The sequence below is a fragment of the Eubalaena glacialis genome, chromosome 1 (assembly GCF_028564815.1).
Source record: "Eubalaena glacialis isolate mEubGla1 chromosome 1, mEubGla1.1.hap2.+ XY, whole genome shotgun sequence".
NCBI classification, from domain to species: domain Eukaryota; kingdom Metazoa; phylum Chordata; class Mammalia; order Artiodactyla; family Balaenidae; genus Eubalaena; species Eubalaena glacialis.
In genome coordinates this window covers 79,411,837-79,432,852 of record NC_083716.1, presented here as the reverse complement: position 1 = coordinate 79,432,852, position 21,016 = coordinate 79,411,837, and positions in this window count along the sequence as shown.

Genomic DNA, 21,016 nt, shown 5'->3' with positions numbered 1-21,016 from the left:
AAGAGTGGAAGTGCAGCCGTGACCTGGCTACTGGTTTACAGTGGGTCTTCCCTTTTGAAAAGCCTTATTTCCAAAAAAATCCAAGTCTATACCTCCCCTCCCCCAAGCACTGACATCATACTGTTCAGACCAGGAACGGCCTGTCTTCGGATTTAAATTATATTAAACACTGACTCTGTGTCTGTCTGAAGTGTTAAAAGAAAACTGAGGATCACACAAAAGTTATTGGAACATAAAAAGATACAAACTTGAAGGGAACAATGCTTGTCGAATTGCCCCATTCTTAAGGATCCAGCTGCCTTTCACCCTGGCTCAGGCCTGGTAACTATTCTTTTTCCAAATTAAACTTTTTTCAACTAACTGCTGGTGGTGGGGAGGCCAGAACATCTCACTGCAAACCTCGCACAGTGAGTGTTTTTCCGTGTAGGCCATTGTTAAAAAGAGAAAGAAACACAGCAGTTGAATAGATGGGTGAGAGGCAGTGGAGCAGGTACAGGGCCTTAATTTTTTTCTTTTTTTATTATATCTTAAGTATTTTTATTAAAAATATTCACAATTTTAGCATTCATTGTCTTTCTAGTTGTCAAAGTTAAGAATCAGCATCATACTTCAGGGATATCACATCTAGATCTGACATATACAGTCTTTTTAAAATTAAAGTATAGTTGATTTACAGGGCCTTCATTTTTTCAAAAAAGTTTTTCACACTGATCCGTTTTTAAAATTTGAATATCCACTGAATATATATATCTTTATAGAACATATTCATGTACTATTTTGTAAATATACTATGTATGGCACAAAACACAAATAGAAATTTTTTTTTAAAGGGTGATTTTGTCCTAGGGCTGGTTATTTCTTTTATTTATTTATTTATCTATCTATTTATTTATTTATTTATGGCTGCGTTGGGTCTTCGTTGCTGCGTGCGGGCGAGCGGGGGCTACGCTTCTCTTCATTGCGGTGGCTTCTCTTGTTGCAGAGCACAGGCTCTAGGTGCACGGACTCAGTAGTTGTGGCTCATGGGCTCAGTAGTTGTGGCATGCGGGCTCAGTAGTTGTGGCTCGCGGGCTCCGGAGCACGGGCTCAGTAGTTGTGGCGCACAGGCTTAGTTGCTCCGCGGCATGTGGGATCGTCCCGGACCAGGGCTCAAACCCGTGTCCCCTGCATTGGCAGGTAGATTCTTAGCCACCGCGCCACCAGGAAGTCCCACAAATAGAAATTTTTAAAAGATGAAATTTTAAAAGACATTCTAGTACTCTCAACACTCCCAATTGATCATTTTTACTGGTCCTTGGGGCATGAACACCCTGGACTACAGATGATTAGGGAGTGTGGTTCAGAGCTCTCCCTCTACCACTTACTAGTTGTTGTGAGTTGAACTGTGTCCCTCAGAAAGATGGGTTTGAGTCCCATCTTTTCGTACCTGTACCTGTACCTGTGAATGTGGCCTTATTTGGAAATAGGGCCCGGCTGATGTAATCAACTGAAGTTGCGGTCATACTGGATTAGGGTGGGCCCTAATCCAATGACTGGTGTCCTCATAGGAGAGGGATATTTGGACACAGAGAGAACTCCACGTGACAATGATGTGTCTATAAGCCAAGGTATGCTGAGGGTGAGTGGCAACAACCAGAAGCTAGGAAAAGGCCGGGGAGTATCCTCCCCTAGTGACTTCAGAGAGAGGATCCCCTTGCTGACTCCTGGATTTTGGACTTCTGGTTTCCAGAACCAAGACAACACATTTTTGCTGTATAAAGCCACCAAGTTTGTGGTCATCTGTATGGCAGCCTTAGGAAAAGAATACATTAGTTATGTGACGTTAGCAATGTGACATTAGTCATGTTATTTACTCTCTTTGTGTCTCAGTTTCTTCATCTGTAAAATGGCAATTAAAATCCACCCACTTAATCAGGTTATTTTGAGAAATAAGTGCCCTAAGGAGTGCCATGGCCTCAGCAGGGTGCCAGGAGCATACAAGCAATAGCTCATACTTACTGCGCCTTCATCAATGACGATGGGGCTAGCCAAGTTGGGCAGAGCATCCCCTCAAAAACTCACAACTCAGAAACTCGCTGGCAGGGTGAGGACTGGGGGAGAGAGGGAGAGCGGCTGCAGGGGGCTGACGATGTTGAACAGCACCTGAGTCCTGTGCTCCTGGAAAGCAGCCCTGCACAAGGCTCCCCACTCTCCATGCTCTGGGAAAAGGCTCACTGCTGAGAACGACCCTTCCTCAAATGACTTAGACAAGACTGGAGGCTCCCTTGTTTACTGAGGACAAGGCCAGACACACACTCTCCAGTTTCCATTCTCTGTGTCATAACCTGAACTGTCTGTCCCCACTGACCAATCTGGACAAGATACCCGCTAGTTGTCTTGACCAAACTCAACTTGGGCTTTTCCTCTCCAGACAGGCCCCTGACCTTTGACCCACCTTCAACCTCAGCCAGTATCGGAATTCAGAATAGCCCTTCTCCCTCCAAAACAAGCTGACCACAAAGAAAGACCTTCCCTGAGCAGTGGTCCAGCCATCAACCTGTTCACCCCACAGCCAACACCCAGTTCCTTCTGGCCTTGTTTACTCCCCTGTAGAAAAGAAAAGGCCATTTTCCACCTGATCTTGAGATGCTTGCAGATCTTGTGGTCAATGTGTTTTATGTTTTGCAATAGGCCCCTTGCCCATATTATAAGTCTTTTCTCTTTTTTTGCAATATTTTTTAAAGTTGTGGCAAAAAGCACATATCGTAAACGTTAGCACCTTGAGCATTTTTAAGTGTGCGGTTCGGTCGTGTTAAGTACACTCACACTGGTGTGCAACAGATCTCCAGAACCTTTTCATCTCGCAAAACTGAAACTCTCATCCGCATTAGAGAGCCGCTGCCCACTGCCCCTCTTCCCCACAACCTCTGGCAGCCACCTACAGTAGTCCTTTCAAAGAGTGCCCCCTTAGCTAAATCTGGATTTGTTTTCTTGTACAGTTTTCTGGTGCCATGTCTCAGATGGAGTGCCAGCCATACCTTGGACCATGCCGTGATCACCCAGGTGTTTACGCCGGCTTCTCTGACCCTCTGCGTCCTGGGAATACAGGATCCTCAACCAGGGCTCTGGACGTCTGTCTGTCATAACATGCTGAGTTACAATGATTCTTTCAGGCAAAGTGACTTTCCTCTGGCTCTTCCGCAAGGCCTCTTCTGTCTCTCCTTTGTTCCTCTAGTGGAGATTTTTTGAGGCAGCTCCCTCAGCTCCTCAACTGAGAATTGAATGAGGGAGGATTCTTTGGACTGCGGTTGTGCAAGGAGTATTAGAGCAGTAACACAGGAGGATGATCTTTCCCATCTTCTTTAAGGTCTGATGTAATTATCGAACCCCATGGGTTACTACCTGTATTGGTTTCCTAGGGCTGTCATAACAAAATACCATAGACTGGGTGGCTCTAAACAATAGAAATCTGTTGTCTCGGCATTCTGGAGGCTAGAAGTCTGGAATCGAGGTGCCAGCAGGGCCGTCCTCCCTCTGTAGGCTCTAAGGGAAAATCCTTCCTTGCCTGGTCCTGGCGTTTGGTGATTGCCTGCAGTCCTTGGCATGTCCTGGGTTATAGCACTTTGATCTCTGCCTCTGCCATCATATGCCTGGCTTCTCCCTGTGTGTCTCTATCTTCTCTTCTTATCAGGACACCAGACATATTGGATTAGGGCGCACCTTAATGACCTCATCTTAATTTGATTACATCTGCAAAGACCCCATTTCCAAATAAGGCCACATCCATGGGTACCAGGGTCAGGACATCAACATATCTTTCGGGGGGAACACAATTTGACCCGTAATGGTAATTCTCTATCTGGCGCCTGCCCTCCTCTTCTGCCACTCACTAAATGCTTTGCCCTTATGGCATGAATTCAATTCAATACCTTCAGTAATGGCCACATCTTACTCAGGGCCACTGGGAGCTTCAGTGGCCTCTCTGGAAACTAGGAAACTCCCCATCTGACTCTCATCTAGAACCCCTCCTTCCCCGTCACTCCCTGCCCCTCGCTGCTCCTTCCTCCTCCTTTTAACTAAATCTGACCGTCCCTTAAACTCCCTTGAACTGCTTGATCTCCTCCCCTTCTAAACCTTGACCTGCTCCACCCCTCTCTCCCCTCCCTTTCCCACTCTGGCCCCTCAATTCCCTACAGTCAGTAGAAGTCTAGGTGGCCCTCCCCCTGTCAGGGGCTCTAGAGGGGCTCAAGGACCCCAGGAGCAATCATCTGAGGCTGAAAAAACTACCTGGAAGCAGGCTGGATATTTTATCCACAAGGATGAGCTTTGGAGACATCTGGATAGACACTTGGTCCTGCTCAGCCCCTTGCCCCAAATTTAGTGCATAATTTAGCTTCCATAACATCACATGTCAAGGCAAAGGAAATCTTAAGGGATCTCCTCCACATTGGTGGACACATCAGCCCTCATGCTGAGCAGATAAACTCAACTTACCCTATCTGCCAGAAACATAATCCTGGTAAAAATATTACGGTGGGATTAGGACAAGAGCCCACATTTTCATATGAACCAGTGAACTGAAATTTTATAATTGAAGCTATAAGCCCCCATATTTGTATCTGCCTCTCTGTTTACATGTACGTAAAGTAGGTACGTTATATATGTGTAAAATTTTCCTACCTTCAGATGACATTACCAAGTTAGATTATAAAAACCTCTAAAGGAGCTTTATTTTGATTGAAGTTAAATAACCCCTTACATAAATTAAATATTCCTAAAATTTCTAGAAACTAAGAAAATTTAACTTCTAATACTTTAAAAAGTATTCTTATAAAAACTAACCCAAATGCATTAAGAATTCAAGTTCACAAAGTTTAATCTTTCACAAATAAGACTAGTTTAATATTATTGGTTTAATAAAAACAGATGTCTTCTCAGCTATCAGAGTTAAGTATAATACAAGCATACATTTTTACTCTATTTGGGCATGTTCTTCCTGAACTTACACAGGTGTATTGATTGAATAAATTATCATTATATCTACCAGGTGTTTGAGATGATGAAAGCTGTAAATTTGGATTTAACCAAATTTATCATTATTCAGACATACTTTATTTTAACAGTAATTATGTTTTCTAGTATGTGTCAGCTTGAGGATAGTCTCTAAGATCTTTTGGTAACTTAAAAACGTATGCTAGATTATTGACATCATTTCTAATAAGATAAAATACTGAAATATTAACTACTAAGCATAATTTTAAGACTATATGTTTTGGTCTGTTAATGAATGTGTTCGTTTTTGCCACATTGAGAAGTTGTACTGTAAAGATGTATATGGCTATAAAAAGTTGTGAGTCATAAGCTCTGCTACAAAACATTGGTGTGTGACACACAGTTCACAATTATCCACCTCATAGTTATTTCTGTGAAATAAAAGTTACTGTGGTTAAAAGTTATGATCAATATATGTGAATGAGACTCTCTGGGAGAAATAATTGCATAGTAAAATAACTTTGTACGCAAGGTATTCAGGATGTGCTTTTGTTAAGGGAAAGAAGAGTGGCTTTGTCCTAAAGTAAAATGATTGGTTGCTCCAGAACAAGGAATAGGAATGCAGAGGACAAAATCTGAATGGATATAGAAAGTCGTAGAAGGTTTATAGAAAGGGAATTGTATTTGTCATGGTCAATGTTAGCTAAGGTTTGATGGGCTTATTATAAGATTTTCTTTAAAAGATTGTTAGTATCAAATATTATACTGATGCAAAACTGAAATTTTATTTTCTCTTTGCTAAATGACAAAATTTTCTTGGATTATTGATCTGCCTCTTAAGAGGTTATAAAAGGTTTCTGTTTACATTCTGAGAAATCTGCCTAAAAGGCAAAGATCCTGTGTCTTACCAGAATACTTTTCTGTGCTTTATTTTGACTTTATCATGTCCTTGATGACTTAAAGGAACAAAGTTTTCTCACTTTTGGAAGAGCTAAGGTTCTTAACAATCATGCCATTTCCTTTTTTTTTTTTTTTTTAATATTTATTTGTTGATTGATTGCTATGTTGGGTCTTCGTTTCTGTGCTAGGGCTTTCTCTAGTTGCGGCAAGCGGGGGCCACTCTTCATCGCGGTGCGCGGGCCTCTCACTATCGTGGCCTCTCTTGTTGCGGAGCACAGGCTCCAGATGCACAGGCTCAGTAGTTGTGGCTCATGGGCCTAGCTGCTCCGTGGCATGTGGGATCCTCCCAGACCAGGGCTCGAACCCGTGTCCCCCGCATTAGCAGGCAGATTCTCAACTGCTGCGCCACCAGGGAAGCCCCGCCATTTCCTATTTTAAAAAATTTTTTTGGTCACTTTGATTTCAGATTGATTTTATTTTGTTTTGCATATGCCCAGAAACAACCAAATTTCCTTGTCAATTGCACTGTTTTTGTAATAAACTCTTTTTTTTTTAGTTGAAGTATAGGTGATTTACAACGTTGTGTTAGTTTCAGGTGTACAGCAAAGGGATTACACATACATAGACACAGACACACACACACACATATATACATATATTAATATATTCTTTTTCAGATTCTTTTTCCCTTATAGGTTATTACAAAATATTGAATATAGTTTCCTGTGCTATACCACAGGTCCTTGTTGGTTATCTAGTTTATAAATAGTAGAGTCATTTTATATATAGTGGTTCGTATATGTTAATCCCAAACTTGTAATAAACTTGTATCAGATCTTTCAGTTTTGAAAATTATCTTTAATAAGCTAACCATGGCCATTTTGTCTTTTACCATCTACAGATAGTTTGTTAATTTACGCTGTTGGTTTCCTGAACATGTTTGCCAATCAGCTACAGTCCAGAATGTTTTGACTTTAACAAAGAATGGTCTCAGAGCCACATGGGAAAGGGCTAAGCCAAGTACCCTTGAGCATAGGCTTCTGATGGTATTGCTTAAACAACTCTGAGACCATACCACTGGACTGAGTCAGGACTCCCAGCACTCTATCATGGGTTCCCGAGGCTGCTAAGCCAAGATGGAGCAGAAAAAGAATCACACAGAAAAGTGAACGAGCTAATGAGGGATGGTTTGGAATGTTGCTGATACTTTAATACTCTATTCTCTGTATATAGGGAGCTCCTTTCTCTTCTCCCTTAAACTGTCTGTAACGATTTTGGTGACTATGTTTTTGAAAAATAGAAATGAAACATTTACCTTTTTCTCCCTGTCTGACTCCTCCAAAATTCAGAAACTCCTATGGAATATTCTTATTCTCATGGGAATATAATTAATTGCATCAGTTCAATAAGAATCTGACCTGCTTATTAACAGGATATGATAGAAAACACTGATTATACAACAAAGGCTTTGTCCAGAATGTTATATTTGAGAATGAATTAGATAAGACCAGTCAGTTTTAAGGAACTAGGGTTGACTTTATGGGGGTAGTGTTTACAAAGCTCTCTTGGGAAAAGCAGTGTGGTACGTGGCTTATAGGGTTCCCAGCTTACAAGTGAGTAAGATGAACTCTTGCTGGTGGGCCCAGGAAAGCTGGGCTATCTGAGGGACCTTGAGAAGAGAGCAATACACCCAAATTTATGGGTAATGCAGGTGAAACCTGATGGTTAGTTCTTGGCTTGGCTTCCCAGCCTCAACAAGATTTTAAAGGTCCATTCTAAGACTCGTTATGAAGACTTTCAGCAAAGCAAACTTTAAAAGGCCTATACATTAAGCACCACTCTCGCTATGCCTGGGTAAGTAATCAGGCCATATCTAATGAGATGAGCTTTATTTTATGATCAAGAATAATCTTTCTTAAAAAAAAAAAAGAATAATCTTCCTTTGAGATTATCTTTGATCAAAACAGAGGTAACTACGGAGAGACTTTTGTGTTTCAATGGAAACTATAGCACACCCTGTGAATTACCAAATTCTGGCCCTGGTCATTGTTTTTGAACTAGTTTAAGCCTTTGTAAATTGCAGGTAACTGATAGATACGAGCACCTGTAAACTAGACTAGATCCTATCATCTTGCATGCATTGTCAAACCTTATTAAATTTTCAGTTCCTTTATTTTCCTTCCGAAGCTGCCGACAACCATACAAACTAACATTTTCAATGTTCCTCCCTCCCTGTTGCCTTGGCATCACCAAAAACTAAAATATGACTGCCCAGATTCTTACTGGAACTCTAGGTTGCCTTGCAGCTGGCGTTCCCACACCACCCCCCCCCCCAACCCCGCCAGCATCTGAGGAAATACTACAGTTTAAAGTCCTGTTGACTTGATATATACCTTGAAGGACTTATCCCTACAGCAGCCCATGCAAGGGACAGATTTCTCCCTGGAAAAGGCACTGTCTTGGCTACCAAAAAAAGTCTAGTAAAATGCTCAGGTCATGCACGCCCTTATAAGAGAGGTAACCAAGACCATGAACAGCATTGCCAAGCGCACTGACAGCTTGGCTACAACAAGCTCCATGAGCAGCGCTGCATCACCAAAGGACTTCCATCCACCTATCTGTTGGTATCCACTGGATTGGATATCCCCAGGGTCCAGCTCCTGGCTCTTTACTTTAATATAACTATTTATGTTAATATTTCTCTTTTTCATTCTAGTTTTCCCTCTCATAAGGTGCCTGATCAGTAAGACTAAAAAAATGATCTTAGCCGCCATCTCTCCATAGATGGTTCAACTGATTTTGCAAGAACAGCACCAACAAGAGTCCTCAGGAGACTAATTCTTAGATGCTCCTGCCCACTCAGGAGATTTAGGATCACCTCTGAGCTGTTCAGTGATGAATGATATTTATTCATCTTGAACAAAAGGAGGGACTGACAATGTTGAATTAAAAAAAAATTGTAATTGTGGTAAAATACGCACATTAAATTTACCATCTTAATTATTTTTAAGTGTAAGTGCAGTTCAGTAGTGTTAAGTACATTCACATTGTGGTGCAACCAATCTCCAGAATGCTTTTCATCTATACCCATTAAACACTAATTCCCCACTTTCCCCTCCCTCAGCCCCTGGCACCACCCCTCTACCTTCTGTTTCTATAAATTTGGCTTCTTTAGATACCTCATATAAGTGGAATCATGCAGTAGTTGTCTTTTTGTGACTGGCTTATTTCACTTCTCATAATGCCCTCAAGATTCATACATGGTGGCTAGTGGGAAGCTGCTGCACAGCACAGGGAGATCAGCTCGATGCTTTGTGACCACCTAGAGGGGTATGATAGGGAGGGTGGGAGGGAGGCTTAAGAGGGAGGGGATATGGGGATATATGTACACATATAGCTGATTCACTTTGTTGTATAGCAGAAACTAACACAACATTGTAAAGCAATTATACGCCAATAAAGATGTTAAAAAAAAAAGGATTCATCCATGTTGCAGCATGTGTCAGAATTTCCTTCCTTTTTTAAGGCTGAATAATATTCTGTTGCATACGTATACCACATGTCGTTTATCCATTCATCCATCCATTCATCCACTCATCACCTGAGCCCTATGTTCCTAGAAAATAGCAGTCAAGAAACCCCCCTATGCTTTTATGCATCAAAATGGCTTACTGCAAAAAACTACCCTTCAGAAGATAAATAAGTACTGGGGATGTAATGTACAACACGGTAAATATAATTAACACGTTGTATGTTATATATGAAAGTTGTTAAGAGAATAAATCCAAAGAGTTCTCATCATATGAAAAAACATTTTTTTCTATTTCTTTCATTTTATGTCTATATAAGATGATATGTGGTCACAAAATTTACTGTGGTAATCATCTCATGATGTATGTAAGTCAAATCATTATGCTGTCAGCCACAAAAAGGAATGAAATCGTGCCATTTGCAGAGACGCGGATGGACCTAGAGACTGTCATACAGAGTGAAGTAAGTCAGAAAGAGAAAAACAAATATCATATAATATCTCTTATCTGTGGAATCTAGAAAATGGTACAGATGAACTTATTTGCAAAACAGAAATAGAGACACCAATGTAGAGAACAAACGTATGGATACCAAGGAGGGAAAGGGGGGAGGGATGAACTGGGAGATTGGGATTGACATATATACACTACTATGTATAAAATACATAACTAATGAGAACCTACTGTATAGCACATGGAACTCTACTCAATGCTCTGTGGTGACCTAAATGGGAAGGAAATCCAAAAAAAGGAAGTATATGTATATAGCTGATTCACTTTGCTGTATGGCAGTAAGTAACACAACATTGTAAAGCAACTATTCTCCCATAAAAACTTTTTAAAAATCATTATGCTGTACATCTAAAACTTAATACAGTGCTGTATGTCAATTATATCTCAATAAAATCAGAAGAAAAAAAACACCCTTCGTGTAACATAGATAAGATTCATGGATACCCCTTTATTTACCTAGGACGAAGCCAGACACAAGCTCCAAGTTCCCCTTCCTTGTCTCATCAATGATTAGCTGAATTGTTTGACCCCCACTGACCAATAGGGACAAAATACCTGCTAATGTGACTTGACCTAACTTTACTCTGGCTTCTTCCTTCCCCACAGGCGCCTGAACTTTGACCCACTTTCAACCTGAGCCAGCCTCAGAATACTGAATAGCCCTTCCTGACCAAACCTGTCTGACGCAACGTTTGAGACTCTTACAGATCTTGGGCTCCGTGTGTGCTCTCTCTATTGCAACAGTGCCCCTCCCCCATTGCAATAGTCTTTTCAAATAATGGCTCTCCATACCTTCATCTACATTTGTTTTTATTTGACTGTAAGAAAGTGCACAAGCACCTCTAGTTGTAAACGTTAAAGACCATGGGGTACGGTCCAACACTTAAGCAAGCAATCATTCCTTAGTCCCATTTTACAGGTAAGGAGATGGAGGTATAAAAAGGCTAAGAGACTTGCTGACTCACAGCACCAAGGGCAGAGCTGGGAATCCAGGGGCTATCTCTCATCTCAGAGAAAACAGTGCTCTTTCCAGCACAAACATGCCCAATCCTGGTCAATGGTTAGGGTGGGTCTGGGCAAATTATTGAAAAACTTTGGCAAAAAACATTCTCCAGTGTTCAAAGAAAGGGAAATTGGATCCAAGAGTGAAAAAAAGAAATGGAATACCCAGAGCTTCAGGGAACTTCTTCTAATTTGTTGAAATGAATGAAGACCATCCAAATGAGAACAAGCAAAGGCTATTGATTCAAAGCTTGCTCTAGCAAAGGAGTTGACCACCATCACTTGCATTGGGCAAAAACTCAAAAGCAGGCAGAAGAGTGTGAAAGTTTTCTATTGGAAAAAAAAAGGAAAGGCTTCGGGTATGCCCTGACTGGAGGCTGTCAGCACGGGGAAGCAATAGACAGGCCAGCTAGACGCGGGGGCTCCTGTGTGATTGGTTGGGGGGACATATTGGCTTTCTCCTGTCTGTCCTAAATTAGAAGTGGGTGCAAATATTAGCAAAGCTGTCAATTATTAATCAAGTCCTGGCTGTTTGGGACCAACTGCCACAGGGGTTATGATTTGGCTTTCTGGACTAGTTACTGTAGCTAGTAGCCTGGCCTCCTGGGCGGATTGCAGCAAGCTGTGGGCCAGGGTTACATTTTTATTTATATCCTGGACACTGTGTATTCGGTCTCCCAAGTCTCTACAGGGACCGTGCATCTAGAAGAGGCTTTCAGACATCTGACTAGCCCCACAGATGATTCCACACTCAGGCCAGGGATATTGGCAAAACGCTTTCTGCTTCCCGTCTGTAGGAGGGAAAGTATGTAGCAGCTAAGTGTGCCTCAACTACAATCCCCCCATAACCCTCCTTTTTCACCAGCAGGTGAAAATCAGGGCCTGAGCATCACCTCCAGCTTCCCGGGACTCTCAGGCTATCCAAACGGAGGCCTTCTTGCTTGCCTTCTTTTCTTTAGGTGGTTCATAGAATCTCAGAAAATCTAAAGGACTTTAGCTATCTCCTCACGCGGCCCTTATCTTTAACAGATGGAGACAGGATCCCAGAGATTCCGGTGTCTGGGTTCTAGTCTAATGTCCACTGAGCCCTCTGTGAGGCAGGCAGAAGGGATCTGACATCCTTGAGGGGCTCAGCCAAGTGGGAGAGACAAGTAAATAGATGAACATGCTCAATTATTTCCGCAAACCTACCATGGGTCGTCTTGGCTCTGAGCTTGCAAATGCCATCCTTTCTGTCTAGACAGCCTTTCCTTGCCCTAGTTCCTCACTGTGAATTTCTTTCCATCTGTGAGTCTCTAGTTTCCCCACACCCCAGGCTGGAGTCCTCTCAGAGTGCCGGGTGTTCATCTGTCTGGGATGCTCATGCTGTTCTGCTCCAAGGTTTTTGCCTCTTTTCCCCAAAAGGCCCTAAGATCCTGAAGACCACCTCTCGATCCGGGTTTCCATCATCTGTCTCATCCCTAACACAAAGCAGTGCCTCAGATATTCAGAGGTGTGCATGGAGCACAAGGGCAACCAGGTGGGAAGACTGAATGATGCAGGAGGTGATGCCAGGGTCAAGTCTGAAAGGAGAAGTAGGAATTTGCCAAGGAGTCAACAGGAAAGGCATTCCAAGCAGAGCTATTAACAGGAGCAAAAGTATGGGAGGACGAGGAATGGATACGGGTGGGATGAGAACAGCATGGAGCCTGCATTGCTGGAGGATAAAGAACAAGGCAGGGACTTCCCTGGTGGCCCAGTGGCTAGGGCTCCAAGCTCCCAACGCAGGGGGCCCGGGTTCGATCCCTAGTCAGGGATCGCAACTAGGAGTTTGCATGCCGCAACTGAAGGATCCTGCATGCTAGCACGAAGATCTGGTGCAGGCAAATAATTAAAGAAATATATTTTTTAAAAAACACCAAAAAAACAAGGCAGAAGTGGCCAGAGACAAGACTGAGACTGAACAGGGATACATAAAATTTTAATGTTCTGCTTCCTCACTTACTAGCAGTTTAACTTCAATCAAGTTATTTAACTTCTCTACACAGTAGTTTCCTCATCTGTCAACTGAAGATCAGAACAGTCATCCTCACATAAAGCTGTGGCAAGGATTAAGTGAGTTAACATGCATGGAACATTGAGAAGAGCACACAGTAAGAACGATGAAAGTGCTTGCTATTCTTACTATGTTGAAGACTTCGTTCTACAGGCAAGATGGGGCTAATGCTTCTATTCTAATCAGGAGCGAGATGTGGCTGGTGGAACAGGACCTGAGGCCAGAACACAGAAACTATTTCCTACAAGGGTCCAATGAACGATAAGGACGAACTGACCTGGGGCAGGGGTGCAGAGGATGAGCAGGATTCGGCAGCATTTAGCAGGTAAAACTGGCCAGACTTACTGCCTGGTGAGAACTGGGTGGGAGAGACTGCAAGAAGCCCAGGACAGCGCCAGATCTGTGGTTTAGGCAATTTGAGTGGGTAAGATACAGAAAGACGAGGAGTTTGTGAGCACTTCCTATGTGCCAGGCACGCAGCTAGATGCTTGATGCCAAGAGATGCTGAGGAACTGGTCCAGGGCCAGAGCAAGCAAGTGGCCAAAGAAGACTTGAGGGACTTCCTGGTGGCACAGTGGTTAAGAATCCGCCTGCCAATGCAGGGGACACGGGTTCGAGCCCTGGTCTGGGAAGATCCCACATGCCGCGGGGCAGCAGAACCCGTGTGCCACAACTACTGAGCCTGTGCTCTAGAGCCCACGAGCCACAACTACTGAGCCCGTGCGCCACAACGACTGAAGCCCATGCGCCTAGAGCCCGTGCTCCACAACAAGAGAAGCCACCACAATGAGAAGCCCGCGCACCGCATTGAAGAGTAGCCCCCGCTTGCCGCAACTACAGAAAGCCCGCAGGCAGCAACGAAGACCCAACACAGCCAAAAATAAATAAATAAATAAATAAATAAATAAACCAAGACTTGAAACTCTGTCTCCCGATGCCCGGTTTATGCACTTTTCAACACACCCCACTCCAATCAGAGAACTGGGTCCTTTCCAGGGATAAGATTTCTGCCTCACATCACAGCTCTTAACCCTGAAGACCCAGCAAGGAAAATTCAGGCACTGGGGGAGATGAGAGGGGCTACTTTTGAACTGCTAGGTCTTTCCACACCAAATATATATATATAATAAAAGTGTACCTCAAGCCACCTCCCCTTGGCAAATTCCTTTTATTCCATTCATTTTGATGCAATCCATGTTATACAAACTTAAATACTTTGCCTCTAACATCCATTCTTATTGCAGGAGGCAGACCTCTCACATTTATTTCTTAAATTTCGAAAAGGGCTGTAGTTTAAAAACTGCCAGAGAGTATAAGAAATGAAAAAAACACTCTACGGAATTATATGTGCAAGTTGTTTCTCAAGTATTTTTCCCCAACTTCAACTCAAGAAGCTGGTTTGGTTTTTTCCCCCGACCAGGGATAGAACCCAGGCCCCCGGCCGTGGAAGCGCAAAGTCCTAACCACCGGAACGCCAGGGAGTTCCCTGGGTTTTTGTTATGAAGCAGAACCTGGCTTGATAAATGTGTGTTGAATGAAGGTATCCGTGAAGCTGGTAAGAAAACTCAGCGAATCCTCAATCGGTAAGATTCAAGAACCAACATGCTGTCTTCTCACAAGCCCACGGCCCCTTCCAGCACTCTCAGAGCAGCAGAAGGGAGGGTACATCCAAGTCCGGGCTCTGAACGTCCCTCGACAATACTGTTAACATCAGATAGAGCCTGCGGGGGTTTTCGCTTAGTGGAAGGCACAGGATGTTTGCGGGAGGGGGACTGGCTTCTGGCAGGAAGGTTCATTCAAGCGAAGGTAATTGGCAACAGGCAACTAAAGGACTGCCCTTCAGTCCTCGACAGTTATCAGGAAATTAACTTCCTGTCTTTAATCAGCCCACTGTTTGTTAAAGAGATGAGAATGGCTTGGGCATGGTAGGGGGCAGTGGAGAGGAAGTGATAGAGAACAGTCATCAGAAGCTGTTGCCTAGTGTCTCTGCCCCGACCGGCTCAACTTTGGCCCAGTTTCAATTTCTGGGCAGGTTTGGGGGGACTTGTGTGGCTGATACAGGCATGGACCTCGGAGGTAGAGAGTTTTGCTCAGTTTTCAGGACTGACAGGCAAGTCATTGTAACCGAGCAGGACCTCCCCCCTCATCATGTCCTCCACCTGCCTTTTGTCTATAGAAAAACTTTAGTCAAAGAATAAATTTAATCAGAGAAGTGAGAAAATGCAGAAAGAAAGGAGAACAGTCAAGCAAGACAAAATAAAAATAGTTTAGCCATTAAGCAAAGCCAAGGACCTTTAGTTCCTCCTCAAGGGCTATAGATAATATTCTAAGCCGCGGCCTGAAAGCCCCACCGGGTAGAAGAAGTTAACTGATGCTGCCCATGAGCAAGTAGACCCCAGACCGGTTGGAACCAGGTTGATGATGCTGACTCCCAATTACCTCACGCCTAAAGAAGAATGTCCATGAGCTGATCACACATCCCATAACCCCCTTCCTCGCCCTGTCTTTAACAACCTTTCCCTGAAACCTTTGGGGAGTTTGGGTCTTTTAAGTACTAGCTGCCCTGGACTCCTTGCTTGGTGCCTGAAATAAACCTTGCACTTTCCTTTACCATAAGCCAGTGTCAGTAGACTGGCTTTGCTGTACACGGGTGAGTGGACTCAAGTTTGGTTCAGTAACATTATCACATTTTCCAGGTGGGAAGTTGATAAGGATTAAGCGCATAAGTAATTCTTAAGACACTACAAAGGAAACTAAACAAAACTCAGAAAAAATCAGTAAGGTAATCTTACATATTTGGATGCATCTTTCACACACCACTACCGGCAAGAAAAGTAAGTCAATTTTGAAGACTGCAACTGTCTTTTTCTTTTAATTGCATTTTCAGAAAGTAAACATTAAAAAAGAAAAAGAAAAACTTAGAGGTATGAGAAACTAAGTTGACATCTATCATTAGAACTTACTATTATGACAATTCTGGAATGGTAAACCCAGGGAATGCAGAAATGTATAATAATAGATCTTGTATATTGAGGGTTTAACTTGTCCTAAGTTCTAGGTTCCTGTCCTAAGAGCTTCATCTGTACTGTAGGAACATGCTTATTCCACACAACTCTATGAGGAAGATGAGAAAACAGACTCTGAGTGGTTATGCAATTTGTCCAAGGATCTAAGTTTCAGAGGCAATATCTAAAATCAGGCACTCAGGTCCCAAGGCCCAGTCTCTCTCCTACGCTTTCAAAATATACCTGGGTAGCTACAACAAAAGCATATATTTTTTTAGTTTTTTAATTTGGCCACGCCATGCAGCTTGTGGGATCTTAGTTCCCCGACAAGGGATTGAACCTGCACCCACCATAGCGAAAGCTTGGAGTCCTAACCACTGGACCGCCAGGGAATTCCCTGAAAGCATATGTTTTGATGCAGTGAAAAAAAGTTGGGGGAGCCACACCTCATATCAGCTGATCAGAGAGGTCAATCGGATGAGCGCTAGCACCCTCTTTATTTTTTTTCTTAATTTTTAAAAATTAATTAATTGATTTATTGGCTGCTTTGGGTCTTCGTTGCTGCATGCGGGATTTCTCTAGTTGTGGCGAGCAGGGGCTACTCTTCATCGTGGTGCACTTCTCACTGCAGTGGCTTCTCTTGCCGCACAGCACAGGCTCTAGGCGTGCAGGCTCAGTAGTTGTGGCACACGGGCTCAGTTGCTCCGCATCATGTGGGATCTTCCCGGACCAGGGATCGAACCTGTGTCCCCTGCATTGGCAGGCAGATTCTTAACCACTGCGCCACCAGGGAAGTCCATAGCACCCTCTTTAGATACAGACTGAACTTTCCTTCAGAGACATAAATAGGCCGATCCAGCTTATAGAGAATTCCATTTATCACGCAAAAACAAACAAAAATGCAACTCAGGGTATGGGTTCATGGATATTTCATTTCAAACTTGGCTCAGAGTCTGAAATGTGGGTATTTCCCACCTAACCTTTGGAGGGACTCTGAATGCATAAAAAAAGCCAATAACATGAATAACCTGCACTTTATCTAAATGGTAATAAAAGTTACTTAACAATTGAGGATCTTAATGCCAATTTAAGGCATTTGCTTTCCTAAAACACAGATAGTAAGTAACATTAAAGAGCACTTGGTTTTTAATTGCTTTACAAATAAAATCATTCCTTTTCCCCTTTAAGCTGCTACAATTGCCATCTGGTAAATCAGCTCCGGAGAGCTGAACCCAACTAGTCTCTGAAGTATTTTCTTTAGGACCAAGGAAACCAAGGATCCGAAACCAAACTTTTCCAGATGAGGGAATGGAATTTGAAGACAGGGCTCCTCAGATGAGGAAGGTGGCTAGAAATCTGGGGACCGGTAGAATCTAATCAAACTTTTGCTGGTTCCATGGCTCACAAGGTCACTGTCCCAAACTCTCACCCAGTCAAATGAACAAATTCTACCCTTGGGGGGAAGCTAGGAGGAGAGTAGAGAATTTAAGAGCTTTCCTCCAGCCACCATTTCTTTACATTTAGTTTTATTAAACCATTCGCTTTCACAGCCAACACGAAATATGTGATGACCCCTTTAAGAGAAGGAGCTCAGAGTATCAGAAATGCGCTGTCCACAGCCAACACGAAATATGTGATGACCCCTTTAAGAGAAGGAGCTCAGAGTATCAGAAATGCGCTGTCCACAGCCATGTGGCCATTTAAATTTTTAAAAAAATACTATTCTTAAGTACTGACCGAGGGTTAGTGAGACAAGCCAGTTAGAAGCTGCGCCTGAGGTCTGAAATTGGTCAAACCGGACATTAAGCACACTTCAGAGCTGGACCCTTGGAGGACCGCGACCCCTTATTCTGCATCTCACCTTGATTTATGGCCAATTGTGCTAACCAACCAGGGGTTACATGTTATATAACCTGAAAGGCTAATACAATTAGTGACGAACACTCCCCACAGGGAAAGTCCAGCAATTTAAAAAGCACCCCCAGGGACTTCCCTGGTGGTGCGGTGGTTAAGAATCCGCTTGCCAAGGCAGGGGACACGGGTTCAAGCCCTGGTCCGGGAAGATCCCACATGCCGTGGAGCAACTGAGCCCGTGCACCGCAACTACTGAGCCTGTGCCCTAGAGCCCGCAAGCCACAACTACTGAGCCCACGTGCCACAACTACTGAAGCCTGCGCACCTACAGCCCGTGCTCTGCAACAAGAGAAGCCATCACAGTGAGAAGCCTGCGCACCGCAACAAAGAATAGCCCCCGCCTGCCGCAGCTAGAGAAAGCCCGTGCGAAGCAACGAAGACCCAACACAGCCAAAAATAAATAAATAAATAAATTCAAAAAAAGAAAGTGTGAATTAAAATAAAAAGAAATAAACTGAACTCTTCTTGGATTTCTTAAAAAATAAAATAAAATAAAATAAAATAAAAAGCATCCCCAAGTTGAACCTCAGAGTCCCACAGAGAGATTGAAAAGCCAAAGTGATTTTCTTTCCCTAATCTCGTCGTAAGCTCAGGTATACTAATGGGAGCCTCACTCAATACTCAGTTAAGTATAGACTATTTTTTCAGAAACTTCGTTACTGATTACCTTCTTCAAGACTCCCAAGCTGTATGAATTCACCCCAAGCCATATGAATTCACCCCAAGCCTCTTATGGTCCCAAAGTTCCATAAGGCCAACCCAAAACTTAGTGACAGTGACATCACGTCTCAACTCAAAAATGAGAACCCCACGGGACACCTGCAAGCAGCGGCCTTTCCCAAGCGAAAGGGAAGCCCCACCACGCCAGCCAGCCCTGCTATCTGCGGAAATGTGGGTATGAGAACAAAATGGAAAAAAGGAGAGGACATTCTCTTGTGATGAACTTCACCAGGTTATCAGTCACTCCAAGCCATTTGCCCAGAGTTCGCAACTCCCAAACCCAGACACGCATGCTCATTTCAGAGCAACTTATCCCCAGGTTTCTCAGGTTGGAGGGTGGTATACAGAACGCTCCGGCTTTCCCGCAAAAATTAGAATCTTCTATGGCGGCATCTCTCTCACTTTCCCAAAACTCCCTTCTCCCTTTCCATCCTTAAAAATCTCTTGATCTCCTCCCTTCCATTTCTGAAAAATTTACTAAGAAAATCTTAAACATACAAGTGTAGAGAATAGTTTAACAAACTCTCAGGCGTCTATCACCAAATTTAGGGAATCGACATGCTCCCCATCCTGTTCACCTGTTTTCTCTATGCCTACATCCACCTGCCCACCACCTGCCCCCTCAGTGAACCATTTTAAAGAGAACCCACAATACCATATCATTGCATCAGTAAGTATTTTATTTAGGAACTTCTAAAAGATACAGATCTTTTAGAAATATTATTTTTATTTACAGATAAACAATAGGATGAATGCATCTTACACATCAGTAAAAAACAGGAAAAAAAAAAGGAAAATTAGAGAGATTTAGGAACTTCCATAAAGTCGTGAGCCAGGCAAGAGTGAGTCTATCTGTAACCTGCATCTTCTGTCGCTTGGAATTCTGTCCTTCTGCAGTTATACTCTGTGACCGCTCAGGCAACCCTATCTCTGATGGCTCTGCTGAGTAAGCGTTTGAACTCATGTTTAAGGACAAAGCTCCCCCAAGTAAATAATCTACCTAAAGCCATGAGAAAGGTCTCACGGTAAACCTGGAAACTTCCCCGGATGGATTTCCATCTCTGTAGCCTTCCCCAGCACCTTCATTCCATGGTCCTGATATTTCTCATGGATCTGGGGCCCAGGTTCTAGGGGAAATAGTCATTGGCTAAAATAAAAACCTTAAAAAAAAAAAAAAAAAAGGAAATAGTTACAATACCATTATCACAGCTGGAAAAGAAATGAACAAGAATTCTTTAATACCAACTATCCAGGGGGTGTTGGATCCATTTCCGCTTTGATCCAGGTGGCCCTGGTCTCTCGGGGGCTGGACCGGGCACGGAGAGAGGAAGCCTCTTTGCTTCGGAGAGCCCACTCAGTACCCCAACACACACCTAAACACACATATGAATGGGGCACCTCTCCAAGCAACGTTCACAGGCTTCCCTTCCCTCCACTCTGAACCAACGCCTCCAACCCCACTCCTCTGCTCCCATATCCCAACACATCTTCCTCAGGATTTTGTGGCAGCTGCCAATGACCACCACTCCAGAATTCCTTAAGTCTGTGAGGCCTGCCTCATGGTGATACACCCACCCCGTTACCACACTTCTTTGCCATCAAGTGGTTAAGATTGCATGTTCTGGAGCCAGACGGTCTGGCCTTGCCACTTACTGCCTGATTCTGGGCAAGTTATTTAAACTTTACGTGTCTTGCTCAGTTGATAGTCCAACCGAGACAAAGAAGAACGGGACGAGAGGCAGCCCGTCTCGAGGACAGCCGAGGGAGAACCCATCACCCCGCAGAGCTCCCCAGCACCCTGGTAACGCCCTTGCTTCTGCAGAATGACGCTCTAACCTCCCGTCCCGCTGAAACCTAGGATGGTGGGGAGGGGAGGTAAAGGGAGAGTAGGGGGAAAACTGTGACTGCGGAAACTGTGCCACCTGAGCGTGCCTGGGTCTAAGCAACAGTCCTGGGATCCTTCCCGCAAGAGCAGCTGCCTCAGCTGCCTTGAGATTCCTGAGGGAGTCTCACCCTCAGCCTTTTGTCCTCTGCCAAGTCCAGATCCAGCCTTGCTCAGAGCCTGCACCTGTGCTTGGGGTTTAAGCGCCCTCAAGTAAATCACTTTCCCTACCATCACCACTGCCCTTGCAATGGGACGTATAAACACCAGAGGCCTCTGATAGAGGAGCCTCCCCTGACCTCTGGCCCGCAGGTATCCTAGAACAAGCTCAAAAGGCTCAAGAGAGCTGATTGTTAAATTGCCAGGAATTTTGTGAGCTGGTTGTTAAACACAGATACTATTAAAAATTAAATTATTTAAGATAATTTACAAGATTGTATTGAAAATACAGGTGAAGGGAATTCCCTGGTGGTCCAGTGGTTAGCACTCCGCGCTTCCACTGCAGGGGCCACGGGTTTGATCCCTGGAAGGAGAACTAAGATCC